We start from the raw sequence: 25,092 nt of genomic DNA on the forward strand, positions 1-25,092 counted from the left end.
AGAATTAAGTTAATCTTTATGCTTAATTGTAATGCTTTTTCTTAAGTAAATCTCTCTTAAAAAGAGTAGTCATCTTTATGGCTAAATCTTTAGCAGAAGAATGTTTCTCAATGATAATCTCTTATTTCAAAACTAGACTCTAGGCTTAATGAGCTAGAGATTAAGAATTGATATTTTCATGATTTTGTGTTAGTAAAAATAATGGTTATTTCTTTTTAGATTGTTTATAAGTAGATAAAAATTACTTTAACTCACTCTAAATGAGAAAAGGATTATCCTAACAAATTGGGAAAAGAGGAATGTTTAATTTAGCCTAATCAAGGGGAATAATCATAATTATGCTTACAATTATGGTTAAAATTATGATATGTATACATAGTTTAATTTTAAGCTTAAAAGAAGAACTTCTATCATGTTTTCATTACAAGTTTTTATTCAAGTAGAAAAATTGAGAATTATCAGTAATAGTAGAGTGAAGATATGGCAAAGTTTTGAGAAAAAAATGCATATCTTATTTTTATGCATAATGCTAAAAGAGCAATTCCTACCATATTCTAGGTTTAGATATTTTATGCAAAAAGAATGATTTTTATCATATTCATGGAAAAATACTTTTTTAGTATTTATGCATAAATATTTAATTAAGAGAAAAGAGAAATTTTTGATAAATTTATTTTTATGCATAAGAATTTTGATGTAAAAAGAGGAATTCCCATGATATTTGAGATCCAATCAATTAAGTGTTAAAAGAGGAATTTTTGGCATAATTCAAAATATGAGTATTTATCAAAAGTGAAATTCTAAGTATTATCATTTTTATTAAGAAATATGGGTAGAATTGATTTTGTAAGTCCCATGAATCTTTTATTCAAAAAGAAGAATATTGAATATATCTTATTTTGAGAAATTTGAGAAAGAATGGAATATCAAGAAAACTTGGATAATTCTTAATCAGAAAAAGGGAATCTGGAATCCTGGGAGGATCAAAGGATTCAATAAGTAAACAAAAATTTAGATTTAGTTTTCATTAATGAAGCTTAAGGAATGAAAACACAATACGTAAATGCTCTTTCTAAGTTTTTACTATAAATTTATGATAAAGTTCATTTTTCCTTTTTAAACCTTCAACAATACTCTGATACGTAGATTTAATGGGATTAAGAAAAAGTTACCTTCAACTAAGCCAAGCAATTGGCAAAAACTTAGAAAAGTTCTATCAATATTGAAAGTAGAGTAACTGTACTAAATGGATGTGATGTGATGTGGATCTAAATAGATGTAAATGGATGTGATGTGATGTGGATCTAAATAGATGTAAATGGATGTAAATGGATGTAAATGGCAGAAACTTAGAAAAGTTCTATCAATATTGAAAGTAGAGTAACTGTACTAAATGGATGTGATGTGATGTGGATCTAAATAGATGTAAATGGATGTGATGTGATGTGGATCTGAATAGATGTGAATGGATGTGATGTGATGAGAATGGATGTGAATGGGCATGATGTGATGAGAATGGATGTGATGTGATGTGAATGGATGTGAATGCGTGTGATGTCATGTGGATGGATGTGATGTGATGAGATGTGAATGGATGTGATGAGAATGGATGTGATGAGATGTGGATGGATGTGAATGGATGTGATGTGATGTGATGTGGATGGATGTGAATAGATGTGATGAGATGTGGATGGATATGAATTGATGTGATGTGATATGAATGGATGTGATGTGATGTGGATGGATGTGAATGGATGTGATGAGATATGGATGGATGTGATGTGATGTGAATGGATGTGATGTGATGTGGATAGATGTGAATGGATGTGATGTGATGTGATGTGGATGGATGTGAATGGATGTGATGAGATGTGGATGGATATGCATTGATGTGATGTGATATGAATGGATGTGATGTGATGTGGATGGATGTGAATGGATGTGGATGGATGTGAATGGATGTGATGAGATGTGGATGGATGTGATGTGATGTGGATGGATGTGAATGGACGTGATGTGATGTGAATAGATCTGAATGGATGTGAATAGATGTGATGTGAGGTGAATAGATCTGAATGGATGTGAATAGATGTGATGTGAGGTGAACGGATCTGAATAGATGTGATGTGAGATGAATAGATCTGAATGGATGTGATATGATGTGAGTGGATGAGAATGGATGTAGGACGATGGGAATGGATATGAATGGATGTGGAATGTGAGATGAATAGATCTGAATGGATGTGATATGATGTGAGTGGATGAGAATGGATGTAGGACGATGGGAATGGATATGAATGGATGTGGAATGTGCGATGTGAATTAATGTAGAAGAATGTGGAATAATGAGAAATGTGATGGGAGTTGTTGGAAACTGTAATTTTATATGAAACCTATTTTTAAAAGATTGTTTTATGTCAAGAATGCTGGGAAGCATTTTGACTATCTTGTAGATTAAGGTCTCGTGAGGACCTATGTGATAAGGTTGCAACCAGCTGAACAGAGAGTCAATGAAGGATGTCTCGCGTGGCACAGTCGGCCGAGGTCTTGACCATTAAATGGTGAGCTTTCGATACGGTGGATGAGGGACCAAGGAAGCGGCCTATGAGTAAGCACTAGGTGACCTGCTGCAAAGGAGCCTAGAGGGTGTTGACCATATGGTACTCGGGCTCTGGGTCGCCGAAGATACCCACGCGTGCGTGGGGAAAGAAAAATGAGTTGGAGTTGTTTTGTGACCACCACAGGCATGGATCTGGTTGATTGGCCTTGCTGGTCTTCAACGGATGAGTCCATGGCTCTTTTATATGGATCTTGTTGGTTGATCTTCCTGATCTTCAATGGAGAGTCCATCTGGATTCTCTTATGTGATTATATTCCCAGGTACTATGAGCTAGGAACTACTGAAAAGGCCCTTAAGTGAGCATGTGGTGGGCCTTTTGGTTGCCAATGATGCCATAGGAACACCGATGAGAAGGAATGATTAGAAATTGAATTTCAAGCTAGATATTTTGGAGGATTATGATCAATGATACTATGGTTTCATTAAAAGATTGTTTTAAAGAGAGATGAAAATTTGTGAAAAAGGCAATTTCATATTGGGTGTGTAAGTGGTGTGACTATCTTGCATAGGGGGCGTGGGAACTCTTTTCCCTGGTACCCAGGGCAAAACATAACCAAATTTATAAATGGATCCTATCAATAGAGTGGTTGGATGGGGTTAGGCTGAACTGATGGATCCCTAAAATAAGACTCAATTCTGTTAAGTTACGATAGTTCAAGTAAATCACGGATAATCCTTGTTATATGGAAAAGAATCAACGGATATGCCTCTTAATGGGGAAAAAAGCGTTGGTCTCTATGATCCAAGTGCAAGTTCCTCCCTTGACCCAGCCATGTGACCTGCAGGTTTGGTTGGAAAGAAAAAGGGTAATTTAAGACTCTTGACTACGTTAGAATAGTTTTATCTGGAGGAATCGCCTATGCCTTCTGTGTGAGGAAAGATTTTCCAGGTTTGGTTTTGGAAGAACTGAGAGATTAGTCTCTTGTCCAGATATTTATGGGCGAGGCCCCGAGTGGGAGACTCTGGTCCTGTACAAAAGTGCTACTTTTGCTGCTAGCACCCCTGAATTCGTTGTGCGGAGGGGGCAGGGATCTTTCAACATTAGAGCTGTCTAGCTCCATGGACTCTTGCATGCTTGCCCCTAGGTGTCCCTCCATCCAATCTTTCAGATCTTTCCATAAGCTTGGGCTACCTTGAAGCAAGGTGCCAATGGAGATCTAGACCTGAGAAGAGAGGAAGGAAGAGAGACCAATAATGTCTGTTAGGAGAAGAGGTTGTTCCTTCAGGAAGGTCCCTTTTGCCTGTCCTCAAGCTCTTATTTGTATAAGGTATGTGGATGGGGACCTGTGTATTTGATTCTTCCTATGAGGGGGTGACTGATTTGAAAGCTCGCTATGATATACTTGAGCCTCTTCTGTGGGTTGCACATTGGAGACCGAGGGGCATGGCTCTAGGTAAGCAGTTAGAGGCTCATCTTCAATCTAATCTTGGTAGTCTCGGACCAATTCTTGGGCTGCCAAGAGTCTTTCCTTTTCCTCGATGGGATTAGGATATTCAGCAAGCTTTTTAGGGAGATGGCTAGTGTCAAACGGTTCCCTAGCTTAGGTGGATGAAGGTAGAATTTCTTCTCCTTCTTTTACGAAGAAATTGATGCATGTGTGGTGGTGCCATCTTCCGAAACACTCTTAATTACTACCCGGCTATCCCCTTTGCGATTTTTGTGGTTTTCTTTCTCAAGTGTCTAGTTGCTCGGGCTTGTTTAGGGACATTCTTTGAAGATAAGACCTTTTCTTGTCCTTGAAATTGTGAGGTTGATACCTCTGCTTGCAGCGTGAGCTGCGGCCCTCTATTTGTTCTGCAATATAGTCATGGTGTTGAGAGGGATCGTATGGATGAAGCTATTTCTTACACTCAGCAAGTTAATGCCGGTAGTACTGGGATTAGCTTCATGATCTTTTCCTGTTGAGCCTGTTCTTGGTGGACAATCCTTATACATGTGGTCATCTCAGCTAATCGATGAGGTCCTAGAGCAATGGTAGCATTGCATGGGTGGTCGTTTGGCCATATAGCATTAATGTCTCGTCCCCATGGAGTTGGGGTAGCTAAGTATACTGGGAACATTTGGTTTCCCTCCATCACATAGTGGCTTAAAATTTGGGAGGGTGGACTATTTGGCTCGAGAGGCTCGCATGTGGGACCTTCAGCAGCTTCCCCCTTGTCCCCTTCTTCAAAAATTTCCATCAGTGTTAGCTGGCGAACATGGGTGACTCATGGTAATGGGGGTTGAGGTGGGAGTACTGGGGGTGGTAAGGGCATTTCTAGTACCCTAAGGATTCCTCTTTGGGCCACTTCTTGGCTTGGTTGAGGTAAGTTGTGAAGCGTCAGTGTTGGCAAGGCCAGCGGTTGCCTTGGGTTCATTGCCAGCAGGGCTTGAGGCAGAGCTCGAGCTTGGGCAGACCTCTACTAATAGCAGTTAGTGATTTCCTGGTTGCCCCTTCTGTGGCAATATGTGCAGTAGAGGATGGGACAGGGTCGTAGATGTGGACACTTTGTGCTAGTATGGTTAGCTTGGCAAATTGGGCACCACACTACCTCCCTCTTAGGATAGAGGTGGGGTTGGCTAGCCCAATCTCGGCCTTGGTCGATTCTCCACTGTTGGGTCATTTACTACATTAATGTAGTAACCAACTATTCAACCTGTTGTCCAGAGGTGGAATCCTTGCCTTCTCCTTCTGATCTGGTGTTTGTTTTGAGATGTTTGCAGGTTTGTTCTGCTCTTTTATGGATCCTTGCACTGGTGCTGGGGATGTAATGCCCGCAACTATCCCCTCCCTATTTCCATGGCTATTCTTAGCATTTTGGGGATTATCCCTACCATGTCTGGAGCGGGTGCTGGTTGGGGAACAATGGGCGAAGGAGATGTGTGAGACCCCCGCCCCCTTTGAGGGCATTGGCAGCAGAAACAACGTTAGTCTCTCATGCAAGGCAGGGATCCACACTCGGAGCCTCGCCTATGGATATCCGGACAAGAGACTAGCCCGGTGGTTCCTCCAAAACTGAGCCCGGAAAAACTTCCCTCGCCCGGAAGGCACGAGCGATTCCACCAGGAAAATCATCTAACGGATCCAAACTGATCCGACCAAACCTGAAAGTCACATGGTCAGATCAAAGAAGAGACTTGCACTTGGTCCATAGAATCACCACTTTTTTCCTCCTTTAGCGAGGCACAGCCGTTGAATCCCTCCCCCATAGAACAAGGGTCTTCTAGGATTTAGTCTAACTAACGTAACTTAATCGTAACTATTTGTATCGCAGGAATCCCTCGATCCAGCCAACCCATGGGTTAGCCAACCGCCCAACCACTGTATTGGTGGGATTCCTTTAAAAAAATTTGGTTATGTTTTGCTCGGATATGGAGGAAAAGAGTTCCCAGGTCCCCTAGCCGGTGCTTCAAGATAAATTTAAGGTAGGCATACCACTTACACACCTAATATGAATTTTCCATTATAACAGATTTGGCTGTCTTTAAAATAATCTTTCAATGAAATCATAGTATTAGTGATCATAATCCTCCAAAATATTGAGTCCATTGTTTTACAAAATATATCATCCGGACTCTCCGTTGAAGACCAGCTCGTCAACCAACGAGATCCAATATCAAAATTCAGTTCACAAAAGTCATTCTTTTCAGTTCATCCATATCTTCCTCGACGTATGCATGGGTGTCCTAGAAACCACGAGCACGTGCATCACCTGGTCAGAACCCTCTAGGATCCTACTTAGGTGTCCTAGCACTTCACTCAAGGACCGCTTCGTCGGTCCTCGCCCATCGTACCGGAAGCACACCATTTTAATCATACCGAGGCTGGTCAAGACCTCGGCAGGCTTTGCCGTGAGCGACATCCCTCGACGACTCCCCGACGACTCCCCGCAAGCTATTGCAACAACGAGTCTCTTCTTAGTTTAACACATACCAAATGCTTCCTCCAACATTCTGGCATAAAACAGTCCTTTAAAAGAAAACAAAGGTTAAATGTAAGTAGAATTCCCGATTCCAGATTGGTTCCACAAAACACTTTTTTCTTAATCCATATTTTCTTAATGAGAGTCATTGATCTCTCATCACGGTAATCTACCCATCATTTGACTGAATTTCCAACTAGATTCTTAGTGATTTCGATTATGGGAAAACTACACTAATTCAATGGTAGTCTATTCTTTGTGTCAAGAATTGGAATTAGTCTCATGAGGTTTTTTGCTTAATTCAGATCGAGAGATGGGCATGTAGCTTAATGGCCGCCTCTCTCACAATCGTGGTCTAACCAAAATTATTCGGCTTACTTCTAACTTTGATTCCAAGGATTTTCTTCAGATAAACATCTACTGAACTTCTAATAACCATAAGGAAAATTCCAACTTTATGAACTTCATTCCTTCCTAACCATAATAAATTAAGAAATGGTTCTATATGAGAATATCGGATTTTTATAAAAATACTCTTCTTCCATTAATCTAATTTTGGGTAAATATCAATTTGGTGATTTATCCACATAAAATATCTAAGAATATTCTTTCTACCAATTTAATTATCAACCCTAATTCTCTAGGTGGAATTATGGTGAAAATTCTTCTTTTGTCACCAAAATTTAATTTAAACCTTTCTCTACTTAAAATACCATAAAAATTCTTCTTTTAATTAAATACAAATATCCATCTTTTGAATATGCTTAAAATTCCTCTTTTTATATTTAAATTCTTGAATTCCAAATATCATGGGAGTTCCTCTTTTATCAAATTAAAAATTTCTTATGCATAAAATAAATTTATCTAAAATTTCTCTTTGAATTAAATAAAAATATCCATTATTTTAATATACCAAAAATTCCTCTTTTATCATTTAATTACTTGGATCTCAATTATCATGGGAATTCCTCTTTTTGCATAAAAATAAATTTACCAAAAATTTATCTTGTCTTTTAATTAAATATTTTTACATAAATACTAAAAATTAATTTTCCATGAATATGATGAAAATCATTCTTTTTGCATAGAATTTCCAATCCTAGAATATGGTAGGAAGTTCTCTTTTAGCATTATGCATAAAAATATAATATGTATTATTTTCTAAAAATTTTACCATAGCTTCGCTGCTATTAGTGATAATTTTTAATTTTCTTCAAAGATTAAAACATTGTAATGCAAATATGATAGAAGATCTATTCTTAAGCTTAAATCTAAACTATGAATATAAATCACAATTTTAACCATAATCATAAACTTAATTATGATTATCCCACGAGCTAATTCCCTTATTTCTCTTTTTCAAATTTGATAAGATAATCTACCATTATTTTGTTAACATAAAAGCATAAAAATACCATTTTCTTATTCTCTAGCTTAACAAGCCTAGAGTTTGGTTTTGAAATAAGAATTTATCAATGAGAAACATTAGTTTGCTAAAGAATTAGCCATAGGAATGGCTATTCTTTTTGAGAGAGAGATATACATAAAAAGCATTCTAAATAAGCATAAAGATTAACTTTTTCTTGATTACACATTAAAATTCTTAGGGAAAGCTTGATTTGAATTTAGAACAACCAATTAGAAAACTTCTCAAGCTTGAGAGGGGTTGAGAAGAGAAGTCATTTGAGAAAATTAACAAAAAAACCATAAAATTCATTCTTATTTCAAGGATTAGCTTGCTTCTTTTTCTAGAAGTGAATCCCCTAACCAATCAATTGGTTTAGAAAGTGGAGAAGAGATCTCCAAGAGTTTTTGAAGAGAGAGAGAAGCTCCAAGCTCTCCAAAGTAGAGGAATTTTAAGGGATAATAGAAAATATGATTATTTTAATGTAATACTGGCATGGTATAGCTCACACATGCAAATACAAAAGAATGAGGGTCTATTTATAGGTGAGGGAGGCCACTAACTGAGTCCAACTGGGTTCTAGAATTTTCCAGCTTCAATTTGACTGAATTTGTACAAGATTTGCACAAGTTTGGCTCCCCTTTTGATCCACGAGAGAGGAGAGAGGAGAGATAAAAATATCACAATTTTTTTGAATTGTGATCCAGGAGAGAGGAGAGATAAAAATATCATAATTTTTTTGAATAAAAAACCCTTCCACACATGTGAAGGAGGCGCCTATCTCAAAAGTCCCCTCTCCTTACCAAGGTGTCAAAAATTTATCATTTCTCCAAAATGTCTCATTTTTTAGTAATATCTCTTAATTTTTAACTAATAAACCTTATACTCAGTCAACTCTTCATCTTATGTGAGCATTTACTCATTTTTGGGTATTTTCTTTTATTCATTGGATTTATCTCATCCCATTACTTGGATTAATCCTATTGACCCATTGGAACCTTAGTTGGACCATAATCCAAAAATTTTTGAAAATCTAGACCCTTAGGCTAAGGTCTCTTATATCATTTTTGATTGATTCCTAATGCACCTTGGAGAATTTATTTTGAACTTATGTTTCACGAAAATATATTTTTGATATTAGGAGAATTTTTATATCTAAAAATATCTCAATATTGAATTACCTCTCTCTAGAATTTTTCTTCTCTCTAGGCAAAAACAAGGAAAAACAATATTTTCTTGTATCTTGAAATAGGAAATGATTACAGGGGATTGAGGAAAATGTTGGAAATAAGTGCACACTAGGTGTACTCTTTTCCTAGTCTAGTATAAACTTTTGTCTTGAGTCTTGTGTGTCTGCCATGTGGCATCTTATTTATCCCACATATCAGCATGGCTACTATCTCTTGTACTACACACTAATATATTGTGGGTGTCACATCATAAGAAGTATCAATCTTGTGTCTTGTCTACACTCATCTCAAGGTATCTCTATGCTTTGTGTCTCCTTCTAGTCTTGCTCATTTCAGTTTCAGTTTTAGCTTTGTCTCTACCCCATTTCTCCTACATGGTATCAGAGCAGGTTTATCCTGGCTCCCCTCATCCTTGCCTCAAGCTTCAGTTCACTTCAACCCGCTTCAACTCGCCTCAGCTCTCTGCTTCTACTTCAGCTCTCTTCACCTCATCCTCAATGTTTCTTAGCTCGTGGTTGGTTACTCTACTTCACCCCGACAACTATCTTCAGTTCATGGCAGTTCATATTCAGCTTCAAAGTGTGGTGCAATTCCTCATGACAGCTCATCTTTAGCTCGTGGCTTTCAAGCTTCAGCTCCGCGTCATTCTACATCAGCTTGCCGTCAGTTTTGGGCCTCATCTCATGACATCCTCAGGACGATTTCAGTCAGCCTGTCATCGCCTTCATTTGCTGCTCCCTTTCTTCATGAAGCAACCCGCATACATTCATATTTTTGTTGCCTCAATTCCAGCAACTTGTCCACTCACTTCATGGCTGCACCACTCCATGGATATACCTCACCTATGGTCAGAATCAGCTCGACACTTTGCTACGGTTCTGAATCCTCATTGGATCATGTTATGCTGTTGTTTTCTCACATGGGACAACCCCTTCATCTTTAGTTTATCAAGCTACTCCTGGTTCTGCAAATTTCGAGGTATGGATGCTCTTCGTTTAACAATCCTCAGCCCACTTACTTTCACGACTAGCAAGTTCTTCATGGTTCATGATTACTTTCAGCATTCATGGTTTACCCCTCTGGATAGACTGTCAAAGATATGGTTTTGAAAGAGGGAAGATCTGCTCAAGCTGGAGTAATCAAATCAAGATATCTAGATGTAATTTTCAGTCTTCTACTTTCGAAAAAACTCAAAATATAAAAATTTAATTTTCAGTTTTCATGGGATTAGACACTGCCTGTAAGATTCCTCCCCAGCCTCTCAAGATGTCCAGCATCTTCCCCTGTAATCAATCCCCTCTTCAGAAATATAAAAGATCTTGTCTCTGCCTATTTTGACATAGAGAGAGAAAATATTCTAGAGAGAGAATATTCAGATTTTGAATATTTTTAGATAGAAAAATTTCTCATATTATTAAAATGAATTCCCCTGAAACAGAAATTCAAAAAGAACTTTTCAATGTGCAATTAGAATTTATTGAAAATGGGTTAAAGGACCTTAGCAGCATAAGGGTCTAGATTTTCAGAAATTTTTGGATTATGGTCCAATTAAGGTTCCTATGGGCCAATAGCATCAATCCATGTGTAGGGAGGAGATAAATCCAATTTGTAAAAGAAGATACCCAAAAATGAGTAAATGCTCACATAAGATGAAGAGTTGAAAATGTACAAGGTTTATTAGTAAAAAACTATGAGCAATAGTAAAAATATGAGATATTTTGGGTATCCAAAAAGGAGTAAATGCTCACATAAAATGAAGAGTTGAAAATGTACAAGGTTTATTAGTAAAAAACTATGAGCAATATGAGATATTTTGGGTATCAAAAAATGAGTAAATGCTCACACAAGATGAAGAGTTGAAAATGTACAAGGTTTATTAGTAAAAAACTATGAGCAATATTAAAAATATGAGATATTTTGGGTATAATGATTCCATTTTGACACATATGTAAGGAAGGGGAGTTCTTTAAAGGAGGTTCATATTTCACATGCTTGAATGAGTTTTAAACTAAAAAATAATGTGATATTTTTATCTCTCCTCTCTCTTGAACCAAACCAAATCAAAATGGAACCAAACCGAATCAAAAAGTAACCAAACTAGGTCCAAATCTACCTAGTCCAAATTCAATCAAACTGAATTTGGAAAATTCTAGAATTCAGTTAGCTTTGGTTAGAGCTTCCCTCTCCTATAAATAGAACATGAGTCCTTGAAAAAAAAGAGAGAAGAATTTTACTATACTAGAGTTATGCTGAAATAATGCTAATTTCTACTATTCTCTAAAATTCTCTCCAAATTGAAGAAATTGGAGCTTCCCTCTTTCTTCAATCTCCATTGGTGGCTCCATCAACATACTTAACCAATTGATTGGTTGGGGGCCTCTACCGTGAACAAAGAATCAAGCAAATTGTAAGGTAAATGGTGAATTTTGATCTTTTCTATAATTTCTCAATGCTTCTCTCTTCTCAACCCCTCTCAAGCTTGAGAAGCTTAATTGGAATGGTTTTTGAATCTATTGAAGTTAATTGATGAATGGTAGTAAAGAGTTACATAATTTGATGAATGCTATTGAAGTTAATTGATTAATGATAGTTAAGAATTACATAAATTTCCATTTATGCTTAATTCAAATGGTTTTTATGTAAATTCTCTCTCTCACTCAAGAAATGGTCATACTCATGACCCATTCTCAATCCAAATGAAGATTTTCATAAAGCTTTTCCTTAATCCAAGATTAATCTATGCTTGAGGCCAAATTAATGGCTTTTTTCTATGCTTTTAGTTTATGTATATTGATGATTCAATCCATTATGGATTAATGATCCAATTAGGGATCATTCTAATTATTTCCTTAATGATAAGCTTTATCCCTTAGAAAAATTGAGATTTATCAGTCATAGCAGCGGAGATATGGCAAAATTTTTATAAAAATTACGTATAAAATAATTTCATTCAAAGCATAAAAAGAGGACTTCCTACCATATTCTAGGAATTATCATCCTAGATTATTTCAAAGATTCTTATTGTAATCCTAGAGAAATTGATTTTTTTATTATCCATAATTGATTTTCATACATAGAGGTATGCATAAAAGATTATTATTTTAACATAAAAGTGTTACTTTTATCATAATTAGATTTCATGCATAGAGGTATGCATAAAAGATTATTATTTTAATATAAAAGTGTTACTTTTATCATAATTAAATTTCATGCATAGAGGTATGCATAAAAGTTGATTATTTTATTGTAAAAGTGTTACTTTTATCATATTGGATTTCATGCATAGAGGTATGCATAAAAGATATTCTTTTTTTATACTAAAAGTGTGATTTTTCATCATAAATGGATTTTATGCATAACTTAGATGCATAAGAGAAATTCTTTTATTCTAAAAGTGTAATTCCTACCAAATTGAATTTATGCATAAGAAGATGCATAAAGATTGATTTTTAATTCAAAAGTGTCATTCTCATCTAAATTGAATTTATGCATAGGAAAATGCATAAAAGATTGAAATTTAATTCAAAAGTGTCATTTTCATTTAAAATGAATTTATGCATTGGAAGATGCATAAAAGATTGATTTTTACTTCGAAAGTATTAATCTCCTTAAATAGAATTTATGCATAAATAAATGTGTAAAGAAATCTTATATCAAATATAAGAATTCTCTTGTATTATATGAGATGTGATAGGATGTGGTAAGAGGTGTATAAGATGTGATAAGAGGTGATAAGATGCTTACGGAATAAGTTAGGAGGTGATAAGATGAATTAAGATGTGATAAGATGTGTATGGGATGAGGTAAGAAGTGTATGTGATAGGATAAGATGTATATGGGTTGTGAGATAGGGCGAGAATGGATGTGATGTAAAAGATTAGATGTGAAGGCATATGGGGTTATATGAATGGGAATGTGGAAATGGATGTATGTATGTGGATGTGTGGATGTGGAGATGGGAGTGTGGATGTATGAATGTGAAAATGGATGTATGCATGAAGATGTATATGCATAGATGTGAATGTGGATGTAGATGTGGCTGTATAGATGTGAATGTGGAATGTGGATGTGGATGTATGTATGTATGTGGATGTAGATGTGGATGTATAGATGTGAATGGGAATGTGGATGTGGATGTATGTGAATGTGGATGTAGATGTGGATGTATAGATGTGAATGTGGAATGTGGATGTGGATGTATGTATGTATGTGGATGTAGATGTGGATGTATAGATGTGAATGGGAATGTGGATGTGGATGTATGTATGTATGTGGATGTGGATGTATGAATGAGGACGTTGTCGTGACGTGGACGGTGTCGCTGGGAAAGTGCGAGACTTCTAGCTGTGAGAGTAGCTTCTAATCCCCAGCAACAACGAAACACACACACATACTCTTCAAAGAGCATAAGACATCTCCATTTTTGATAACATATACATGTGCCAATTCACCTCAATACATCCCCGAATTCAGCCTGATGATTGCACATAAATTGTCTATCAAGAGCATGTCCAGTTCCAAGCATAGATTTACTGACTCCTTTTTCCAAATGCCTCAAACCAATCACATGTAGGCTTAACACATTCTACAAATGATTTCCATATACATGTGACCATTCACATCACATATACCATATAATGCCAATTCCATCATTTTAAAATGTCTCTTGATCACCTGAAAACCTGCTTTCAGATTCCAACAACTCACAAGGCAAAAGATGGCACATGGAGCATGTACAACATATTCATCTATCTTTAAAAAACAATCACCATGTCTAACAATCCAAAACCAATTGCCTTTTTATTCCATGGTTCTTCAAAACCATATATACTTTCAAAGGCTTCTTGTTTTTTTTTTTAAAAAAAAACTTCTATACGATTTTTTTCAAATCGTAAATAACATCAAACAAGATTTCACTTATCTGAGTAAAAAAAAGCGAATTTTTTTCTTTTGATTTCGCTATTTCCCATGCACTGCCGTTTGCGCCAAGATCACAAGCATCATATAATGTGTAATTTTTTTTGAAGATCGTCTCCTGTAATAGCTCTTCATTCACTCATTAATTCTAATCCCTAGAAGCTCTATACAGTAGGCGCCGTTTTGATTTTAAAATCACTGGTTAGAAGATGCTCTGGTTCTCATTTTCTGCACACACCCTGACGATATGCGCCCCCTTTTTGGTTTTCTCTCCTTCCTGCAAGGAATTCGGGCGCGCTTCCCTTTTGCAGCTGATATTTTGTTTTTCCATAGTTCCAAAAACACTTGCGCCACCTTTTTTTTGCATTAAATTCGGATATCTCCTTTTTCGTTACTGCCACGCAAGCTGCTGCCTTCATATACCTTCTATACATGTGATATATCTACTCCTTACATCATGCACATGGGTAGCCATTTACATCATTTACATAACCCTTTGACGAGCCACCCATACCATCATTTACATAGCCACGCAGACCATGTACATAATTGAGTGTTTCCAACTTACCCATGAGGTCTGAGTAACAGCAGAACCACCACCACCACCTTACTCACAAGAGCCATCTTGAAATAGCTCTCACTAGCATAGTTGCCACTAGGTTCACCATCCATGGGCATGAAGATATTATTGAAGGGATCATTCTGCCTATGAGGGTACACAAAGACTTTGAATGTGTGCAGTATCTTATTGAAGTTCTTCTTGTTTTGCTCATTCCGAGTAAGAACTGAAATCATGGGATTCCAAGACACGATATCTCAAAAGGGTATTCTTCAAAACCAATCCTTATATCATACATGCTCTCACATTTCCATACATGTTGAGAAGGGTGTTCCCTACTGCAATGTCTACCATAAGCATAAAGCTCCATAATTCACACCACACTCATGTACAGAAGCTTCGAGACCCGACTCAGCCTCAGCTCGTCTTATTGAACCTCATTTACAATATGAACATATGTACATGGGCATCATATAATGACTCAAGTCATGGCACTTAATCCCATGCATCTGGATTTGCATTTAATGGCCTCATATGCATGGTTTCACACCATAGATGTGCCATGGCACGACATCCACCCCCTCTAAACCTGCACATCCTCTGGTATGTGCCAAATCATCATCAAGATCCACATATAATTGGATGTCATCTTCATCTTCTACATTACCAGGAAGATCATCCTCTTCCTCTTCAACCATATCCATACTATCACTGTCAAGCCTCTCATCCTGTCAAGCCTCTTCTACATTACTAGGAAGATCATCCTCTTCCTCTTCAACCATATCCATACTATCACTGTCAAGCCTCTCATCCTGTCAAGCCTCTCATCCTGTCAAGCCTCTTCTACATTACCAAGAAGATCATCCTCTTCCTCTTCAACCATATCCATACTATCACTGTCAAGCCTCTCATCCTGAGTCTCCTGTGAATCAAAAGGATCACTGTCATGCCTTCTTTTAAACATCTTGATTCTTTTGCCTGCCACAAGATTCTTTATCTCTGTTCCATCAAGCTCACACAGGGTATACATGGCATTTCCATGCACATGCTTGACAATGTAAGGGCCAAACCATCTTTTTGCAAACTTTCTTTGAACAGTGAACTGGTTGTCAAGGCTACTATCATACATTAGGACCCAATCACCTTCTTCAATAGGTTTTGGCTGGAGTCTGTGTCTTCTATCAAATCTTTCTTTGTTTTTCAACCTTGCATCTTTCAAACAAGCTTTAGCAAGCTCTACATCTTCAGGCCTCCTCTCCAGCTACCTTATTCGCAATGCAAGGAGGTCTTCCCTGTTCAATCCTTCCATCCAAGGTAAAACATTCCAAGTTGGAACTACTTCTTCAACTGGCATTACTGGTTTCTGACCATACATTAATTCTGCAGGCATGTATCCTGTCACTCACGGTCAGCCCACAAAGCATATGGTAGCAGCCTTGGCCACTCTCGCATTCTTTCTCTGCATGCCTTAGCCAAAGCTTTAATGATTGGAGGATGTCCTCGCTCACTTTTACCATTGCCCTCAGGATTGTAAGCACATGTTAGGGACAGTTTGATGCCAATTCTAGAGAAGAATTCCCTTGCTTCTTCAACATCTAGCTCACCCCTATCAGCTGTTATTTTCCCAACACAACCATACCGGCAAATCACATCTTCCAAGAGAAATTTGCATACTGTTTCCGTACTCTTTGTTCTAAGAGCACGCCCCTCTACCTGATTTGTCAAAACTTCTCTTGCAAGTGCTATGTACCGCATCTGCCAAATTCCCAAAGGCATTGTAACTAGATCCACTACCCATTTGTAGTGCATGGCAGGTGGGTAGGTTGGTTGCAAGCCATCACGATGTCGCACATTTGAGTACATTTGACATACCATGCATGTTTCCACATATTGGGAAATATCCTTGTACATTCCTTTCCACCAATATCTTTCCTTTATTTTGGTAAAGGTGGCCCACACACTTCGATGTCCAGCCCAGAGACTCTCATGGAATTCTTTCATGAGCTTCCCTTGAGTCTCTTTATCACATATGACTCTCTGTGGCATAGCATTCCTCTGCTTAGGATGCTTCCAGAGGTACCCATCCTTTAGAAAATAACCATATGCTTTTCTGCGGATCCTCTTAAATTCTGAGTTAGACCAATTTTCCTGTCTTGTCAGAGTACTCAAGTATTGACCAATAAGCAACCAATCTCCTTCATACATTTCCTCAGTAAAAGACTCAAGTGCATTTGATAGGCAAGTATGGTCCCCTTTTGCATATGCAGTAGTGTAGAACTTTGTACCTACATCATCAATGTCACTAATCATCTCTTTTTCATCTTCATACCTGGCTCTTGATAGCATATCTGCAACTGGGTTATCTTTTCCTGCAATATGCTCAAACTCAGGATTTAGTGACTTGATATAGGCAATCCACCTAAGCATAGCGATATCTGGAGTGGTACAGCTTGCTATCATCCCAAGGAGTGGCAAGCAATCAGTTTCCACAAGTACAAATGCCCCAATAAGATATTCTTTTTCACATTTTAAAGCAGTGACTATTTCCCATAACTCTCTCTTGATCTGCGGATATTTTCGTTGACGAATGCTTAATACCTTTGCTCCAAATCTGATTACATACCTGTGATCATCCTCATCATCTTGCCCTACTGCCCATCCTATCCCAGTAGGACTAGTATCAACTGTAACAATCACAGGCCTGCCACATTCATAATCTGCCTTCCTTAGAGTAGGTGATGATTGGAGCAAACATTTCAGCTTCCGCATAGCTTTAATATATACTACACTCCACAAAAATTTTTGATTTTTCCTCAAAAGTTGATAAAGAGGATCTGCTACATGTGCATAATGTGGGATCCAAATAACATAAAAGACACATGCACCAAGAAATCTCCTCAGCTCTATAACATTAATGCATATCTCTTTCATTTTTTGTATTGCATCTATCTTGGCTGGACAAGGTCAGCGTCCATTAGTACTACAAAGATGCCCCACTATTAGCACTTCACCAACCCCAAATACTGATTTCGATCCAGACAAAGTAAGATTCACCTCTTCAAGCCTGGATAGAATTATATCACAATCTTTTATATGATTTGCCACAAACTTGCGGCACCCTTTTGAATCCAAATCCTCATCTTTATTTTTCTCATCACAGCCCTTTATTGGCACATCATCCAGAAAAGGCATAGTTATTTGTGGTATGAAGTCTCGCAAGACTTTATTCATTCCATTCATCATATGCGCCACTGAGTTGGTGGCTCCCTATGGTAAGGTACACATTCTTACCAATCCCAAAGGAGTTTTCATTGTGGTCAAGTCCCTGCTTTGTATATCCAGCTGGAGCTGATCATATCCCGAATACAGATCACCCATAGAGTATATAGCTTTCCCTGCAAATGCTTCTGCAAACTCGTCCACAATCGGACCTGCTCCCACATTCCTGATTGTGACCTTGTTTACAGGTTGCATGTCTTGAATGAAGCGCAATGTTCCATTTTTCTTTGGCACGGTAAACCATCTGTTGGAGTATGGAGCGCATGATGGCTCCAAAATTCCTATCCTGATCTTTTCTTTTAGTAATTCCATCAGCTTTGGCAAGAGAGCCTTTGGTACTGGAATTGGCCACAGGTTCCAGGGCACATGTGGAACAGTGAAGATCACCATTGGTGCTATTATGCTTGGATCAACACAGCCTATCTCATGCGGCTAAAAAGCAAAGGCCTTCCCATGTTTTACAAGCATATCCTCAAAGCATTCCCTTTCTTCGGATCTCTGAGATTCGGTTGTATAGAGGCTTCATCTAATTTCTCCTTGCTTCCTGGTGGCAAGGGCAAGGCAACTGGTTTCACCTTCTTTGCAACCGTTTTATACTTTGTATCAACATGAGCATCCATCTCACAATTCATGTTTTTACATTCCATCCCCTCAAATTCCCGGATTATATCATATATCCCCACAGATGACACCTCTATCATCTCATTTCCACCCTGTAAGCATGCTCTTCCCATAGCAAAAAGCACATCCATAGTATCCACAAATGACACCTCATCAAGCACCCCTGAAATAAACTCATTCTTCTCCAAAAGACCACACTGCTCAAGACTTTTTTGTTCATTTTGTACATGTCCACGCATACCACGCTTCAAATCCTTGCTTTTTACAAAGATCAGTGACCCATAGCTAGAAAATCCCTGAAAATTTGCTGAAAAGTTATTTACATTGATTGAGTCCTGCGAGAACTCATTTTCCCTTGTACCATTGGAATCCCGCTTTACAATGGCACCTGGACAAAATCCCTCATCTCCCTGTAGTTCATGAATTCTCTATTTATCTTTGGGAGTGACTGTGCGCGAAGAGACTCACGGTTCCTTTCATGGTTAATGCAAACTGTCAAGAACTGAACAGCTTTCTTGCCATCTTTACTCCTTATTCTTGCATATGCGCCATCATCCAAAACCTTTGTTTCCATCCTCACAGCTGTAATGTAGGGTTGCCCAAGGATAAGGGGATACGATGACATCTCCTGAACAAAGAAGTTCTAATCATCTTTCATATCCCCTATAGTTACCCTTACATTTGGACAGGCTGCATAGAGCTCTCCAGATGAGTTATTAGCTGCTTTAATCATCCACCCATGATCTACATCCATTGGCCACTTACATTTGTTGTAGAGATTTTTAGCCATAAGATTTATCTCAGACCCATGGTCGATTAGAGCGACATACGGCTCTTCCAAGTCACCTATCTTGACAAGGGTTTCAGTGGTTGCTCTTGCCCAATGGCTCCTGGAATAATGACTCTTTGTAAGAACTTCTTTTTCATCATCCTCTTCCACAAAGCGCACTTGTCGTGCCCCTTCAGCAGAGTGATTACATTCCACCACATTTTCTCTCTCTTCCTTTTGCTGTACCTGTACTCCATGAGTCTTGGAAGTGCTTGCCTCCCCTTGTGATGGAATAGATTCAATTATGGACGGTCTCTTCCTTCGTATAATATCAATTATCTCATCATGGAATTCTTTCTTTGCAATTCCCAAGACTTCCCCTAGTGTAAATTCCACCCTGCTGTTTAGAATCCTCTCTTCAAGCACCTTTTTGAGATCTGTTTTGCGGCTTCAATATCAGATTGAAGTTTGTAGAGTGGACTTTTCCCTTTACCCTTCTCCTTCTCATGCTTCATTTTTGCTGGCACTTCTTCCATTGATACTTCCTGTGGAGGTATGCTATGCGGTGGAGGCATATGTGATGGCCCAGGATCCTTCTTTTCACTTCCACGAGTAACTCTTTTTGATGACCCTCCTTCCTCATTTTCCCTTTTACGCTTCTCCTCTACCTGTGCCTCATTATTCTGGCATTTAGCAATGTAGGCATGAACAGATAAAGAATCCACAGGCTCCTCCCAGCCAGTCTCAAGACGTATACAGTCACCTGCCTCATGCAAAGCTTGCTTAGACACCTTCTTTGACGCAATTAATTCCATTGTTGATGGCCAAAAATCTTCATTCTCATAATCTTCATCATTCTCAGATTCCTGCTTTGATTGACCAACCTTTAACCCATAGGTTGCTGCCTCAACCATAGAGATGGCATGTCCAGCGTTCATGTCCTCAACCAGTTTTTTCATCCCTCCTTTTCCAAAGTTTGTGCTTAATGGAAGACCAGTCTCTGTAAGGTGGATTTTCCCATCTTTGAAAAACACAAGTTGATTTCTGAGGACTTCTTTATAGCTAGCACAGTCTTTCTTTGCATGTTCTGGGTCATCACACCATATGCATCTGAATGTAAACCCTTCTTTGCTTTGAGGCCTTTGCATAGAAGCCTGTCCTAATGGTAGCCCTTTTTCCTCAATCCTGGACATCTTCAATTTTAGGTCTCGCATACCCTTAATAAGCTCATCCATCGACCCTTCTACCTTTGGGATTGCAGCAGCTGGTTTTGGTAGATTCTCAGGGATAACAGCAGTTATAGGGGTTGCCAAGCTCATCACCATTTTATCCCTCCTTCGCTGCCGCTTTGCTAGCATGGTGACCGCATCCTCGACATCATTCCAATCATTCTTTAGCCCCTGCTCTGTATCCTTATCCTCAAGGAGGATTTCCAGTTTCTCTTGGAGATCTTTCCCAGCTGCTTGTAAGAAGAGCTCTGTTTTTTCTCTGTCCAAAGTTGTGCGCTCTATCCTTGACAGCTGGGCATAACGCTTCTCAAACTCTCTTAGCAACTCTGTGGCAGAAATTCCCATTTTGGGTTTTGTGACCCATTCCAAGAAAGTTCGTTTGGTCACTCGCTCGGAATCCTCCATGAAATATTCATCCTTTAAAGCAAGCTTGAACTCCTCCCAATTTCTGCCACCATGTGCTGTCTGCAATCCTCTTATGCGCTCTCTTATTTCAGGAACACATACCAGCTCAAAGCTTCGAACCATATCCTCCTCAGTCACCCTGTTTAGCTCCATTTCCTTTGTGTAATTGCCCAGGTACTTTGTGATATCCTTACCATCAAATTGATCCACCTTTTTCACAATTGATTGCAGTGCTTTGGTCGTGGAAATTTGTCCCCTCTCAGCAGCTTGCTGCTGCTGTTGCATATACATAGTAAACATCTGAAACATTTGCATAACTCCGGGGTCAAAATGAACCCCCTGACCCTCAGGATTCTCAGCCATAGCTTCCCTGTGTATTTCACCACACTCTCACCCCAGCAGTTTCACGTCGGGTTCACCAAAAAGCTGTCGTGACGTGGACGGTGTCGCTGGGAAAGTGCGAGACTTCTAGCTGTGAGAGTAGCTTCTAATCCCCAGCAACAACGAAACACACACACATACTCTTCAAAGAGCATAAGACATCTCCATTTTTGATAACATATACATGTGCCAATTCACCTCAATACATCCCCGAATTCAGCCTGATGATTGCACATAAATTGTCTATCAAGAGCATGTCCAGTTCCAAGCATAGATTTACTGACTCCTTTTTCCAAATGCCTCAAACCAATCACATGTAGGCTTAACACATTCTACAAATGATTTCCATATACATGTGACCATTCACATCACATATACCATATAATGCCAATTCCATCATTTTAAAATGTCTCTTGATCACCTGAAAACCTGCTTTCAGATTCCAACAACTCACAAGGCAAAAGATGGCACATGGAGCATGTACAACATATTCATCTGTCTTTAAAAAACAATCACCATGTCTAACAATCCAAAACCAAATGCCTTTTTATTCCATGGTTCTTCAAAACCATATATACTTTCAAAGGCTTCTTGTTTTTTTTTTTAAAAAAAAACTTCTATACGATTTTTTTCAAATCGTAAATAACATCAAACAAGATTTCACTTATCTGAGTAAAAAAAAGCGAATTTTTTTCTTTTGATTTCGCTATTTCCCATGCACTGCCGTTTGCGCCAAGATCACAAGCATCATATAATGTGTAATTTTTTTTGAAGATCGTCTCCTGTAATAGCTCTTCATTCACTAATTAATTCTAATCCCTAGAAGCTCTATACAGTAGGCGCCGTTTTGATTTTAAAATCACTGGTTAGAAGACGCTCTGGTTCTCATTTTCTGCACACACCCTGACGATATGCGCCCCCTTTCTGGTTTTTCTCTCCTTCCCGCAAGGAATTCGGGCGCGCTTCCCTTTTGCAACTGATATTTTGTTTTTCCATAGTTCCAAAAACACTTGCGCCACCTTTTTTTTGCATTAAATTCGGATATCTCCTTTTTCGTTACTGCCACGCAAGCTGCCGCCTTCATATACCTTCTATACATGTGATATATCTACTCCTTACATCATGCACATGGGTAGCCATTTACATCATTTACATAACCCTTTGACGAGCCACCCATACCATCATTTACATAGCCACGCAGACCATGTACATAATTGAGTGTTTCCAACTTACCCATGAGGTCTGAGTAACAGCAGAACCACCACCACCACCTTACTCACAAGAGCCATCTTGAAATAGCTCTCACTAGCATAGTTGCCACTAGGTTCACCATCCATGGGCATGAAGATATTATTGAAGGGATCATTCTACCTATGAGGGTACACAAAGACTTTGAATGTGTGCAGTATCTTATTGAAGTTCTTCTTGTTTTGCTCATTCCGAGTAAGAACTGAAATCATGGCATTCCAAGACACGATATCTCAAAAGGGCATTCTTCAAAACCAATCCTTATATCATACATGCTCTCACATTTCCATACATGTTGAGAAGGGTGTTCCCTACTGCAAGGTCTACCATAAGCATAAAGCTCCATAATTCACACCACACTCATGTACAGAAGCTTCAAGACCCGACTCAGCCTCAGCTCGTCTTATTGAACCTCATTTACAATATGAACATATGTACATGGGCATCATATAATGACTCAAGTCATGGCACTTAATCCCATGCATCTTGATTTGCATTTAATGGCCTCATATGCATGGTTTCACACCATAGACGTGCCATGGCACGATAACGTGATAGTGGATGTATGCATGTGGATGTGGATGTATGGATGTGGATATGGATGTGTATGTATGAATGTGGATATGGGATGTGGATGTATAAATGAGGATGTATAAATGAGGATGTGAAAATGGAGGTAAGCATGTAGATGTGGATGTATGGATGTGAATGTGGATGTGGATGTGGATGTATGGATGTGGATATGGATGTATGGATGTGAATGTGGATGTATGGATGTGGATATGGATGTGAATATATGATATGTGATGTGAAGGAGTCTGAAGTGAAGAGATGGAAAATGATGTGATTGGATGAGTACACATATAAATGGAATGTGGAATAAGTAATGTGGATTAATGAGGGATAATGTGGAAAAATGAGAGTTAATATAGAAATTGTATTTGTAAATTGTTTGTAAATGCTGTTTGTAAATGGCTGTTTTATGTCAAGAATGCTGGGGAAGCATTTTGACCGTCTTGTGATTATGGTCGTGGAGACCTAACTAATAAAGTTACAACTGCTGACGGAGAGTCAATGGAGGACGTCTCGCGTAGCAAGGTCGACCGAGGTCTTGACCACCCTCGGTTCGATTAAAATGGTGAGCTTCCAGTACGGTGGATGAGGGACCAAGGAAGCGGCCTATGAGTGAAACGCTAGGTCACCTGCGAAGGATCCTAGAGGGTACTGACCATCGGTCCTCGGGCTCTGGGTCGCCTAAGATACCCACGCGTGCGTCGAGGAAGATATTGGAACAAGGAGTAAGAGTTGTTTTCTGAAACCGGGCATGGATCTGGTTGATTGACCTTGCTGGTCTTCAATGGATGAGTCCATGGCTCTTTTAATGGATCTGTTGGTTGATCTTGCTGATCTTCAACGAGAGTCCATCTTGATTTTTATAAGTGATTATATGGCCGAGTATTATGGGCTAGGAACTATTGAAAAGGCCCCTGTGAGTGGACAGGTGGTGAGCGTTCTAGTTGCCAATGATGCCATAGATACTCTGATGAAGGAATGATGGGAAATTATGAATCAACCGGATAAATTGAAAGATTGTGATTAGTGGTACTATGGTTTCATTAAAGGATTGTTTTAAAGTTAGCTGATGCTAAGAAAAAGGCAATTTCATATTGGGTGTGTAAGTGGTGTGGCTAGTTTTATATTTGCATGAACTTCCAGCTAGGGGGCCTTGGAACTCTTTTCCTTGGTACCCGGGACAAAACCTAACCAAATTCCAAATTGGATCCCATCACTACAGTGGTTGGGTGGTTGGCTAACCCATGGGATTGGATGGGGTTAGGCTAGACTGATGGATCCGTAAATCGAGACTCAATTTCTGTTACTACGATAGATAAAGTAAATCTCAGATAGTAATTGTTCTATGGATAGAATCAACGGCTGTGCCTCTTGATGGGGAAAAAAGCGTTGATCCCAATGATCCAAGTGCAAGTTTCTCCTTGATCTGACTGAGTATCTTTATAGGTGCAGTCGGATCAGCTTGATCACCAATGGTCTTGACTATGTTAGAGTAAAAGTTATCCTGGAGGAATCGCCCGTGCTTTTGGGATAAGGGAAGTTTTTCCAGGTTCGGTTTTGGAAAAATTGACGGATTAGTCTTTTGTCCGGATATCCGTGGGGAGGAGGCCCCGAGTGTGGGACCCTGCCTCACGCATGAAGTGCTACTTCCGCTGCTAGTACCCCGAATCCGTTGTGTGGTGAGAACAAGGATCTCACAGTTGGTATCAGAGCGAATTGGTTAATAAAGATCAACTGAGAAGCCAAATATGTCAAAAATTTATCAAGAACACAAAAAGGTTGTAATTGTGTGATATAATTCATACAATTTGATATTCAAACTGAAATTTGTAATTTGGTAATTGGGTCTTCAGATGAAAGTATCGCAATTATATAGAATCCCTGACTTGCTTGAGGCCTAGTCATGATGGTATTTACCTTATAATTCCAAGGGCCGTGACTACGCGTATATACCGAGAGTATAACTGCAGCTCTTTACTGACAGTATATACGA

The sequence above is a fragment of the Cibotium barometz genome, chromosome 10 (assembly GCF_041138505.1).
Source record: "Cibotium barometz isolate CiBa-2024 chromosome 10, ASM4113850v1, whole genome shotgun sequence".
NCBI classification, from domain to species: domain Eukaryota; kingdom Viridiplantae; phylum Streptophyta; class Polypodiopsida; order Cyatheales; family Cibotiaceae; genus Cibotium; species Cibotium barometz.